Raw genomic sequence first — 10744 nt, 5'->3', positions numbered from 1 at the left:
TCTAATGCTTCTGAAAACTGGTCTCAGCAGGTAGGTCCACAGCACTCAGGGAGGTCCACGGTGAATTTCCTGGCTCTGTCTGCAGGCGAAGGGGACATGTAGATACACTTGCAGGTCCTGAGATTGTAAGATCTCTGGGCAAGAAATTTGCTTTAGTGTACAGAGCTCCTAAGACCCTTGTCTCTATATAAAGACTAATGAGGTAAAACAGATCAGATGCGGCTGCCAAATAAGTCCTCTTCAGCAGCAGCTGTCCTCAAGTCAAGCGACGATACTAGGACAAATTTTCACTCACTTCCAGGCATTGCACGTGGTGACAGAAGCAGATGGTAGCATGTTGACAGTCATTCTTCCCATCAGAGTTCAGAGATTTGCCTCCTACGTAGCTGGCTTTGTACGAAATCTGTATCGCTGCATCCTTGGGATAACAGCTTTCCCCATAAGTGCTGCCGCTTCCTTTTATGATCGGGTAGTACTAAAACCACAGCAGGGTTTCACTTATCTTCTGCCTGCGCTAACACCCTTACTCTTGTGCTTCGCTGCTGGGACAGAGGGCTACAAAAGGCCTGCAAATGCACTATTTCCAGTTCATTCTGATGTCTCCTCTTTGAGCATCTGAGCACCCACGTACGCTCAAGGCAAGTTTAACAGTGCCCTCCCGACTCTGAGACCTCTCCACACCCACAAGCCCTTCGGGGAACCTCTACCGCCAGAGCCTCTTGAGAACGAAGGTTTAAGCCGGCTGCTTACACTGAAGAGAAAGGCCGTCCCCTTCGGCCCCTGGGGAGCCGGGGCAACTGCTGCGCTCCGGGAAGAGCCGGAGGCGAGGCCGCTCGCCCTCGGCCGCCGCTCCCGAGGAGCTTTGGGCGGCTGGGCAGGAGGAGCTGGGGCAGCCCGGGCGCGCGGGGGCCGGGGGGTACGCGGGGCGCGCCGCCTCCTGAGGCACCTGCCGGCGGGGCGGGGCCTGTGGCACCGCGCGGCTGGCGGGCGCCGGGAGCAGCCACTCGCGGCCCGGTTCGGCGGCGCCGGGCTCTCGCGAGAGCCGCCGAGTAAACATCGCTGGGCCGAGGCCCTCCCCGCGTCCTCCTCCTCCCCCTGCCATTAGCGCGGAGGAGGGGGCCGCGCTCGCAGAGCCGCCGGCTGCAGGCAGCGAGCGGGGAGCCGGCAGGAGGGCGGCGCGGAGAGGTGAGTGCCGCGGGGAGCCGGCGCAGCCTTCCTCCGCCCCGGGGGCGCCCCTCGGCCCGTCCCGTTCCTCTCCCCGGCGGCGGGGGAGCAGCCTTCCCCTGGCGTGGTGCGGAGGGAGCAGGGACCCTGTCATTGGAGACTGGGAATCTCCCGCTGCCGTCCCTCTCCTCCTCCCGCCCCCCCACCGTGAGGCAGCAGGAGCAGCCATAGCCGTAGAGTCGGGGGGAGGACAGCCTTAGCCCCGGCTGCTGCTCAGCCCGGGGAGGAGGCGAGGAGGATCGGGGGTGGCTCTCGGCTTGGGAGCCGCCGGGGCAGTTTGCCCGCCTGCCCTCGGCGCGCTGCCCCTCAGGTGCCTTCTCCCCCCCGCAGCAGCCGAGCTGGCGGGCGAGCAGGGGCTGCCGCCTCCTGCCAGTGGCACAAGTTGCCCGAGTTCCTCCGTCTCCCCGGCGTGGGTGCCGCCAGCCAGCGAGGCGCTGGGGTGCCCCGCCGCCGCCACCCGCTCCAGCCCCCGGGGGGCCGGCGGCTGAGCCAGCGGCGGGATGAGGGAGCGCGGGGGGGCTGCCGGGGCGGCCGGGCGGGCTTGGGGAGAGCCGGGGTGCCCCCCCACCACGAGGTGGTGGTGGCGGCGGGGGGGAGAGGTGGGCTCGAGGGGCAAGTTCGACGTTCAGCGGGGCGGGGGCGTGTGTGGGTGCCGCGCTGTGCGCCGGGAGGGTCGGGCTCCGGCGCGGCTGGCGACCGGGAGGTGGTGCGGGGTGTAGCCGCGGTAGGTAACGTGGCTTTCGGGCGTAAGGGTGTCCTGCCCTCTTTAAAAGCAAATTAATAAATGAAGGGACGAAGTTATCTCTGTAATGCGCTTAAAAAACCAACCAAACAGAACCTCACAAGTTTCCACTCTCAGATGAACAAATCCGAAACCTGCTTTAGTAACATTTCCCTGAGTCAAAGGAGTTTTGCGTTGGGCCCGTAATTTGACAGTCCAGGTCGTGCTCTGTATCTGTAGGCAATTGACAGTGACGAAGATAAAAGTTAAATGCAGCGAACTACGAGATGTCTCCTGGTTTGGTTTGGTTTTAACTAATTTGAAATGTCTTGGGTTAGATTGCTAGAGTTCACTCGCGTGGGAAAAGGCTGCCTCCGCTGATGGCGCGTACCTGGTTCCCTGTTGCAAAATCCAGAATAGGAATAAATGAGCCTTCACGTAGCCTCTGAATAAAACGGAATGCTGAAGTTTGACTTTTTTTAAAAAAAAAAAAAGTTTCTTCTCCGGTATTTGGTGGAATCTATTCCTGTTGTTTTGCTTTTACTTGCTCTTTGCTGGAGAGCAGTGAAATTTATTTAAGAGACCACAGACGCTGGGTTTTGTCACATATGCTGATTCAGTGTTCTGATCACAGTTTTCTGAAGTCACTTGAAGTAGAGGGATCTTGTTTGTGAGCATATATCACACTAATAAATCTCACTAAATTGTTGTGTGTGCTCCATAAAAGATGCCTGAATATACACAGAAATCTTAAAAACGGCTTTCATTCCTTATTCTTTAGGAACTTAGGGATGAAACAGTACCAGTCTTAATTTTACTCTGAGCAGTTAACTGATACACTAAGGAACAAGCCCATAGGCTAGTAACCCAAGAGGTGAAAAGCAGTGGCCATACTCACTGCATATGAGAAATCTGTTACTGTATCTAATAGAATTGATGCAGTTTTATCTTCTGTGCTATATGCAAACGTGTTTTCCTGCTTTCATTAAAAGATGCCTTGGATCAGGAAAAGTCGAATTTGCATAGTTCTGTGAAACTGGAAATCGGCTGGTTTTCACCTTGTACATGGTATAGCATATGTTCAATTTAAATGTTATAGCTTAACAGAGCTTAAAAAAATTCTACAATTAGATATTTAATGTCTTAAACATCTCATGGGAAAAGAACCCCTCAAACCACTAGCTTAACAGAATTCAGAAGCAAATATTTACGGCGGACAGGTATCATGCTTTATTTCTTTCTACCTTTTTTTCAGAAAATTAGTCTTTTAAAAAAACAAACAAACCAACCAAACCAAACAACAAACCTACACCCTGTCATTAACTTGCAGTGGACTTGGACCAGGTCTCTGTGCTCTTGGTGTGCAATGAGAGAATGTTCCCAGGAGAACAGAAGTTTTGGATGTCTGTGAAATGATCCATTGTGGACCTGCTTGTGCAAGCTTTATGGTGCTGACCTCTGAGGGTCTGATCCTGTGCTTAGTGGAGTCCCTGATGGGCGTCTCCTGGATTGGAATGCTATGGGATGGCACACTGAATGGAGTTCAGTGTAGGCATAGCTTCTCATGCACACGGGTGAGGTTTGCCTAGCTCTTGTTGCTCAGGACTTCTGTGTAGCCTCCTTTTGGCTCATCTGTCTGTGTGCCCCTGAAGCTTGAATGGTGGGTAGAAGTTTTTGATCATTTAAGTTGCCTGCTGTAGTTTGGGATCTCTCTTGAATCCTTTAGTGACCACAAGCAGTTTAGTCACAGTTTGCAGAGCACTGTTTTTGTCCACTGTATCTGTCTAGGCAATGGGTTTGTCTTGCTTCTAAAGCTTATCTTCTCCTTATAAATTCAATTTTCACTCAGTGCATGTTTATTCTAATAAAAATGTTCTTTTCACCAAGTTTAAGCTGAGGTTTAGTTAAAATGTAAAGCCAATTGACAAACTTTGATACTTGTATTCTAGGAGATGCAGGGTAGACATGTAAATTACAATGAAAAGAATTACTCCTCTGAATACAGTATTCATCAGCACAAAGACTACTAAGCTGATATTATATAGTAAATGGTTTGCTTTAGTCCCCCAGAAAGAGGCTTTATGTGTCTTAGGGTAATAGCAGTTGACATAAATCAAACGTACTATTGTCCACAAAATCTTTTAATCTTCTCTTGTTCGCAGCTCATTTCAACATATAGCTGCACTTGGAGCAGACCTGCCATCAGTAGCAATTGCATTACTGTGGCATGAAAATGTGGGTTCGATAAATAACGCACTGAAGTCTAATTCTTTGGGATGGGTTGATGCAGGATTTTTCGAAGTCTGGTGACTAAATAACATCTTCTGTTGTGCAAAAAGAAGTAACAGTGAGGGTAACCCAATCTAATGTTATGGGATATGAATTCAGGGAAGAGTTACTTAAAGCATGGTGTGAATTTATATGGTGAACTGTGTGTAAGGTGGGGGATCCTTTCTTGAAGGATCAGAAGTTAGTTGTTGCCAAATGCAGGAGAGTAGACTTGATCATTTGCTTGGTATGAAAAGTCCTGCAGCTCTGTAGTCTAAAACTGCAGAATAACTTTTGGCAGTCCCACTGCTCCTGCATCTGCGTGAGGAAACAATAGAACACTTTGACAACAATGAAAACAGAACAGGGACTGGGACATGAATGAATTTATCAGAAATAACTCATTTTCCTTGTCATAAATAATTTGATCATCATGGGAAGCAGTAAAATGGGCAGTTGTCATAGTTAGTACTGTCTTTTGCTTGTGAAATCGGGTAATTTTGTGAGGTTTGCATTAATATCTCAATACTTTGTAGAGATTAAAAAAGCAAAGGAAAACAGAGGATCAGGAAAGAATATTAACCTTTATGCTTCAGTTGTCTGGTTTTCTGATTTCTCAGTAATTTTGACATTGTATTTTGCATTCTAGTTTGAACTGAACTGTAAATTTGGAACTCAGCTTGTGATGTATGTCTTTAATATTTATACCTACAAACTTGCAATTTGTTAGCTGACATATGGCTTTATATGAGTTGCAACTGAGTAGAACATGAAGAAAGCAGATACCTAGAATTTTAATATAATAAACTTGCTTCAGAAGAGTACTTATGAGATTCTGATTATCAAAGGAACAGTTGACTTATATATTTTAACTAGTAAAAGGCAACAATGGTTCATTAAAATGGTAGTCTGGGTTTATGGGATTTCACAAGAGTAAGAATCTCCTGAAGCAGTAAAAAGAGAGACAACTATTCACCTTTTCGTAACAAGGAACAGACAATATTAAGTAACTGTGGTGCGAACGGGTTGCGTGAAGAGATTGAGCTTATCATAGATGCAGAATGAATGGGAGGGAGGAAGTAAGGGGATAACTCAGATCTACGTGGGGCGAGGAACTGTGTTTAGAGGAAGAGTGTATATTGTGTTGCAACTTTTATTAGCCATGTCTCTTATGTTCCAGAGTTTGAGCCTGTGATCGCTGACATGCTGTAGAGGAGCTGCAGACTTAGAAAAGATCTTGGCATGTTGGAATTCGTTACACTTCCTTCCACAGAAGTGGAAACAAGGAAACTTTTTGTTATCTTTTGAACAGATGAAAGGTTGTGAGACCTCTTTCTACTGTGTGTAATAAAACCAGCAGTTTACAATTCTCTGAGAGTACTGTGTGTAATGTCACATTAAGTAAGGCACTACTACTGCATTTATAAAATGTGCTAAGAAATTTTAGATATTAAATCTACTTGTAGTAAAACAAAACCAAGCAAACTACCCCACGGATAAACAATTAGAAAACTTTAGTCAAGGTGGGGTACCTTACCAGAAAGTAGTACTTGGTTTAGGGCCCTTTTTATGAGCCACTATAGTAGAATAATGCTTATGAGAAATACAGTTGTGCTTAAGTTGGGTGCAATTAAAATGAAGATACTAGGTCGTGCCAAGCCATAGGAGTTACAAATACAGTCAGCTTCCATACACAGGAGTTTAAACTAGGGGTGGGGGGAATGAAAGTCGTAACTTCATGTTACTTCATGTTACTTCATGTTAAGACACATGACTACCCTGAAGCTACTGCTAAGAAGGATGCAAACAACAAAAGGAAGCTGCTTGACAGTAGTGGCTTGTGGCAAGTGGGGAGTTGTGTGTGATTAGGGGGCTCTCCTGGTTGTACAAGGTTACGCTCCATCTCCTTGTCCCTGGTGCAACAGAGTGAGACAACTTACCTAGCACATGTGCTCTACCACAAACTTCTGTCAGCATCACTTGAGAACCCCCACAGGGGACAGGTATGTCCTCTTCCTGCCAGACCACTGCCAGTTTGGAGACTCCTTGAGTCTACTCTGTGGGAAAAGGGTTTTCCAGGGACCGTGTTCATTTCCAGGGTAGATTTGCTTCTGCCATGTAAGCAAACCTTGAATTTGCCAGCGCTACTGACAGTCTGAGCCCAGTCACTTGTAGGGGATCACTTGATAAGGTGAACCTTTCCCACAATCATTGTTTTCTACTTTGTTTTTTTCTGGAATGAGTAGAGCTGAATCTAACATTGAGAGAGGCCTGACATGGCAATTGCCACGTAACACCAGAACAGCTGTAGCTTCTCTTGGTAGAGAGCCTCAGTGTTGTTAGAGAACCTGCTTATAATTGAATTGATAGTTAAATTCCAAAAGATATTTAATTGTCTGCAGGAGAGCTGTTTTGTACAAGCCAGCCAGTATGCGGATTACCTAGCCACAGAACTCCCTTACCATTGTTTGAAGCTGAACTTATTTAGCCCTCTTAGGTTTCCATGTGTCATAACTGAGCACAGAGGAGAAGGTGACAGGACACAGGTATGGCCTGGTATCTCCACTTTATTTCGCAGTGCAGAACAGCCTCTTTGGCCAGTTAGCCAGATCTGAACCAAAATGTGGAGAAGGCAGGAGCAGCTTGCAGGCTTAAGTTTTCCACTTCTTCCCATAATAAATGAGAAAAACCTTTCCTTTTAGGAAAAATTCCCTTTTGCCAGATTAGCCAGGTAGAAATGGTAGACCTTAGTCCAATGGCATCAGGTTCCTTTTGTCTTGCTTTGTATGTTGGAAAAGTGTTTATCACAGACATTTCTTAAAATTTGTTTTAATTATTTTTTTTAACAATGAATAGTTGCATAACGTGTTCCCAGCCCTTCCCTCTCACTGGTGCCTTATAAGGGAGGTAACCAGAATGCCAGCCAAATATCAGCCTGATGATGAAAGAGTTGTTCCACTTAAAATGTCACTAATTTTTAACGTGCTGAGTCCTGTATGAAGAGGAAAGCTTGTATTAGTAGCTCCACAGGCAAGAGCATTGTACTGCATTGTTTAAAGGCAGTTGTTGTTTCTTGAAGTTAAAGATAACTGGATTCTTCTGTTTTGTGGTATGTAGCGATTGGCAGAGCAGGAAAGGAGAACAATTCAATCACAAGGTAAGGATTTAATGGGAGTACCTGTTTTTTACAAACTGTAGAAACTGAATATGGAGAATGAAGTCTGTTTAACAATAATTAAAAGTATAATTTAACAAGCACTAACACCTGGAACTCTAAGGGAATTTTGTGTTCTGCATATGAGCTTCTCTGTGGGATACTCGGCAATCATACAGCAGTGTAAGACAATGAAAGACATGGCTGTTACAAACATAAAACAGCCAACTGTTAAAGCACATTCCTATTTAATGGAGTAATGGCTTTTGGTTAACAGATATTTGTGTAGCAAATACACTTGGTGAGACTTAACTTACCAAGTAGGGTCATCTAATGGTGCAGATCATAATAGTGGCATGTCTTGAAAAGCAGTTAAGTGCATTGCAGTGAATTCTGACTGTCAAGGTGAAAGAAAGGAATTCTGTCACTTCTGGTGTCATTAACATGCATCTTTGGCAGTGGGTTTTGTTGATTTTGTTTGTGCTTGGTTAGTCCACTAAAGTGGTAAGAACTCTGAGCAGGTGAGTTGATATTCTTTATGACTGACTTGCCATATTTCATTTCTGTAAATCAAAAGTCTTGTTGTGCCTAAAGAAAATTTCTCTTACTAAATTAAGCTGCCTGCTTACAGCTTAAAATAATTTTTCCTTCACTTCATGAAATTAGTTACAGCATGAATCTTGATTTCTACAAATGCTGTAGGAAAGGAAATATTCACATTCAAGTTTATGATAAAATATTCACATTGACAAAGCAAAACCACCCTGATTATATTCTAAATACAATTTCTAGTAAAGTGTTATTGTTTAGTCCTTCCTCAATCTTAACAGGCATAGGTAGCATCTAAGGAAGTAATGACTAATAGCAGAGAAGCAAGGTTTATTAAAACAGCAGTTCTCTGTGAATTCACCTCTCAATCTCTTGTGAACAAAGTATATCATAGAACCATAGAATGGTTTGGGTTGGAAGGGACCTTAAAGATCATCTAATTCTAACGCCCCTGCCACAGACAGGAACACCTTTCCACTAGACCAGGTTGCTCAAAGCCCCATCCAACCTGGGCTTGAACACTTCTAGGGAGGGGGCATCCACAACTTCTCCGGGCAACCTGTTCCAGTGTCTCACCACCCTCACAGTAAAGAATTTCCTCCTAATATCTAATCTAAATCTACCCTCTTTCAGTTTAAAACTGTTACTCCTCGTCCTATCACTACATACCCTTGTAAAAAGTCCCTCTCCCGCTTTCCTGTAGGCCCCCTTCAGGTACTGGAAGGCTGCTATAAGGTCTCCCTGGAGCCTTCTCTTCTCCAAGCTGAACAGCCCCAACTGTCTCAGCCTCTCTTCATAGGAGAGGTGCTCCAGCCCTCTGATCATCTTCATGGCCCTCCTCTGGCCTCACTCCCAACAGTTCCATGTCCTTCTTATGTTGGGGGCCACAGAGCTGGATGCGGTACTCCAGGTGGGGTCTCACGAGAGCAGGGTAGAGGGGCAGAATCACCTCCCTTGACCTGCTGTCCACGCTGCTTTTGGCACAGCCCAGGATGTGGTTGGCCTTCTGGGCTGCAAGCGCACACTGCCAGCTCATGTTGAGCTTCTCGTCAGCCATCACCCCCAAGTCCTTCTCCTCAGGGCTGCTCTCAATGCATTCTCTGCCCAGCCTGTATTTGTGTTTGGGATTGCCCCGACCCACATGCAGGACCTTGCACTTGGCCTTGTTGAACTTCATACGGTTTGCACGGGCCCCCCTCTCAAGCCTGTCAGGGTCCCTCTGGATGGCATCCCTTCCCTCCAGCGTGTTGACCACAGCACACAGCTTGGTGTCGTCGGCAAACTTGCTGAGGGTGCACTCAATCCCACTGTCCATGTTGCCAACAAAGATGTTAAACAGCACTGGATGGATGACCATTTAATATTTAAGTGTATTAATGGGTTCTCTTATATGGTTAATTATTGTATGGAGATTCTCTCCCTGCTCTGTCCTGCTTATCTTCTCAGGCAGTTTCATTTAACAAAAAAGAAAATTTTCGTATAAAATGTGTATTATGTGAGCACCTTAGCCCACTTGTATTCTGGATAAGTTGCGTAAGTAGCAATTAGAAAGTTTTTTTTGTGTTTTTTTTCTTGATGAAAAAAGAATTATGTTAAAAACACTTAGAATAATCTCCTGTAAATTGTTTATGCTTTGAATCATTCCTACTGGAAACTGAGTGAACTTGTAGTCAGACAAAATGACCGTAAGATGAATAAAAATTTATAGAGCAGAGACTGTTGTGAAGTATTTGGAAAGCCCAAAGTGCAAAATACGGACATTACGTTAAACATTTAGTGATGGGAGGGCAGGGGGATCCTCATGGGGGAAATAAAAACGTGTATGTGGTATAAAACGTGAATATAATTGGCCTTTAGTATCTGCTTAGAAGAGATACATGTGGAGCTGAAGTCATGTAAAGCTCTGCCTGATATTCTTCAGCTGAATCTGAGTGTTACAGCTGTCTCTGAGGTTGAGTTATACAAGCGATGGAGTGGTTAGCAACAGAAGTTGAGGCTGTGGTTCTCAAGTTCAGTGAACCACAGGCTACTGTCAAGCCACAACACACTCCCAGACCATCAAGCACCTTTGATTAAAAAAACACTCCTGTCCCATTGACCAGCTGCACGCTGCTGACAGTGTCTGTGGACCACAGATTGGAAATCACTTAGGAACAATAATCTTCAGAAATAGTTTCAGGTAAGAAAATTAATTGCAGGTAATTTATGAAGATTTTGAGAAGGACAGCTTTTAGATTGAAGGGAGATAAAAGATCTGGAAAAAGAAAACCTGTTATTTTTGTTTGGAAGATGAAGGGAGTGGAGAAGGGGATTCCTTCCTCCCCCTGTTAAATCTTTTTCCTCTCCTTTCTTTTCCCTCCCTGTCTCTTTTTCATGAGCAAGATAAAGGGAAAAGAACAAAGTGGAATGCTTTAGATGTTCAGCCTTTGCTGGCAAACCTTCAAAAAAATTGGAAAATGTTTTAGCTTCTTTCTTAATGTTGCAGCGTGCACTGCTTCTTGACCAACTCTAGTTCTCAGTAATTAACAGTGTTTACAGGCAACATTCATCCATTCCTGCAACAGGAAGGAACACACTGAAGTCACTGTGAGCCCCAGGTGCATAAGCAAATGCAAAGTTGTCTCCAAAGACTTGAGGCTGTGTAGCTATGGTAGTGTTACAGGAGAACAAATGTGTGGGATGAAAACTTGGATTTCAGCTGTGCTAGCCTGGTAGTAATATATGGAAGGATGGAGCTGTCCAGGTGAGGATTATAGTATGTTTACCAGCTAATCAGTTTGAGCATGTAAATCTTGGCATTTCAAGAGGGTTGGTTACACCTGGGATGT

The 10744-nt window shown here is 45.3% G+C and overlaps 1 protein-coding gene across 1 annotated transcript in view; it reads left to right on the top strand.

Moving 5' to 3' along the window:
* Positions 1-1072: 1072 nt before the first annotated feature.
* The window catches only part of STK38L (serine/threonine kinase 38 like), a 53317-nt gene continuing 43645 nt past the window's right edge, over positions 1073-10744 (top strand). The window contains exon 1 of the mRNA XM_068401926.1: positions 1073-1185. The gene's annotated coding sequence lies outside the window, so the exon portion shown is untranslated. The remainder of the gene's footprint in view (positions 1186-10744) is intronic.

Source organism: Nyctibius grandis, chromosome 5, assembly GCF_013368605.1.
Source record: "Nyctibius grandis isolate bNycGra1 chromosome 5, bNycGra1.pri, whole genome shotgun sequence".
Taxonomy (NCBI): Eukaryota; Metazoa; Chordata; class Aves; order Nyctibiiformes; family Nyctibiidae; genus Nyctibius; species Nyctibius grandis.
The sequence above is the reverse complement of the archived record's forward strand: the minus strand, read 5'-3'. Positions and strand labels throughout refer to the sequence as shown.